Source organism: Marmota marmota, unplaced genomic scaffold, assembly GCF_001458135.2.
Source record: "Marmota marmota marmota unplaced genomic scaffold, marMar, whole genome shotgun sequence".
NCBI classification, from domain to species: Eukaryota; Metazoa; Chordata; class Mammalia; order Rodentia; family Sciuridae; genus Marmota; species Marmota marmota.
In genome coordinates this window covers 40806039-40808203 of record NW_025999900.1, presented here as the reverse complement: position 1 = coordinate 40808203, position 2165 = coordinate 40806039, and the positions used below count along the sequence as shown (strand labels likewise).

Genomic DNA, 2165 nt, shown 5'->3' with positions numbered 1-2165 from the left:
GGGGAGGAACCGCTGCGCCCTGCCCCCCACGGCTAGTTTGGGATCAGAGACCCGAGACCCGACCGGCAGCTTGTGGGTCTGAAGATCCCCGGGACACGAGGAAAGAAATCCTCGAGGAGTAGATCGGGTGAGTGTTCTGCGGGGAAGTGGAAGTTCCCTCCAGCGAAATGGAATGGAGGTGGGTGGAGGTGGGAGGGGAAGAGTGATTTCCCTGTAGGAAGGGAGTAGTAGATGCCGCCAGCGAGCGAGAAAGTTGCGCAGGAAGAGAGTAGTGGTCCTGTGGAGACTAGCCAGGACAGTAGATAAGCGAAATTAATGGTGGTGCCAGTAATAGGTTCTAAGGTCTTCAGAAAGACTAGAAACTTCAGCTTCATAATTAATACTAAGATCCCATCTAGGACCAGAGAAAAGGTTCTAAAAAGCAAGGTTAAGTAACTTGCATTCCACTGCTTTAGAAATTTGTTTTAGGACGACAGCCATAATACTAGAAAATAAGGACGTTGACAGTACGGGGGAATTTGAGAGGGGAAAGGGGAGGAGTAGTTGAACTAAGGGAATGGAACTGGGGACTTGATCAGAAGGAAGATATTCATGACAAGGATAGGCATACCCTGCTAAACTGAAAATAAATTTAAATTCTAGTTCCACCACCTGGCTTGATCGGCTTAACTCTGCGGTTTTCTCATCTGTATATTAGGGAGACTGATAGTTTTTTTGATTTTGTTTTGGAGTGTTGGATATTGAACCCAGGGCCACAGGCGTGATAGGCAAACACTTTGTCACTGAGCAACATCCCCGACTCTTTCTAAAAATTTTTATTTTGAGATAGAGTCTTGCTAAATTTCCCAGGCTGGCCTCGAATTTAGTGAGCCTTCTGCCTTACCCTCCTGAGTGGCTGGGATTGCAGGCATGCCCCATGGTGCCAGAATTCCCCCGATTACTAACAGTTTTTATTTAATAGGGTTCTGAATTTTTATTTATTTTTACATGTTAGTGTTTGTAGAGCTTTTAGACTAGTGATTGGAACATAGCACTGTGAATTGGATTATTGAGTAGAGGCTAAAGATCTGAGTTCTTTAAGGTGGAGATCTTCAAACTTTTTTTTTTTACCTCAGAATCACTTGCTAACTACAGATTGTTTGGCTCCACCTGGGGTTTGTTTTTGTTTGTTTTGTGGTATTGGGGTTTGAACCCAAGGCCTGGTGCAGGCTAGGTGAGCAGTATCCCACTGAGCTGGGCCACAAAAGGGGTGGGTACCCCTTTTAAATTTTGTTTTGACTGCTGGTCTCACTAAATTGCCCAGGCAGCCCTAGAACTTGTGATTCCCCTGCCTCAGCTTTGAGTAGCTGCAATTACAAGCAGGTGCCACCATGCTGGGCTCCACCTGGGGTTTCTGATTCAGTAGATCTGGGGTGGGACCCAAGAATTTGTATTTATCTCAAGTGATGCTTATGTTGGTTAAGGGACTGTACTTTAAGAACTACTTGCTTTTAAGGAAATAGTAATAATTAGCAGCCTGAAACTACCTGCCCATCCTGCAAAAGAAACAATTAGAGGCAAATTGCAAAAAGGATCCTATTATAAAGGATAGGTGATCCCCCCCCCGCCTTTAAATATATTTCATGCTAGGCAAGTCTCTACCACTGAACTACACCCCCAGCCCCAGGGTACCCTTTTTAAAGCCTGTTTTTAAAACTTTGGATCATGATTAGTTAGTAATTTATAAAATCAAATTTCCAGATTACATCAGCATGGGAAATACAATGAAGTAGAACAGAATAAACTAGTTGGTAAGGAAAAGTATTATTTTGGGAAATTTCTCATACATGTTTGTACTAGGTCACAATGTAAAATGAACTTTTTACATTCAAAGTTTGAGAAACTCTTGAGCCATTCAGTATAGTAAGAGCAACTCTCTAATATCTAAGCGCTGGGTAATTTACTCATAGATCTTTACATGGTTATCCTATCTCAGATGATGACATTTCATTAAATTTTTTGGTTTCTGATTTGGTTTCTCTTGTGTTGGTGTTATATATTGTGTTGTGCCTCTGACTCAATATTTTTGGATATTTAGAATCTTTTGCATTAAGGACTTAAGAGAAATTGCTGTTTTTTCACTTTTGTTTCACTTGGGCCCTCTTGTTTACACCCCCCCCCCCCAC

General features: G+C 42.3%; 1 protein-coding gene across 11 annotated transcripts in view; it reads left to right on the top strand.

Moving 5' to 3' along the window:
* The window catches only part of Numb (NUMB endocytic adaptor protein), a 166785-nt gene that overhangs the window by 943 nt on the left and 163677 nt on the right, over positions 1-2165 (top strand). The window lies entirely within an intron of this gene.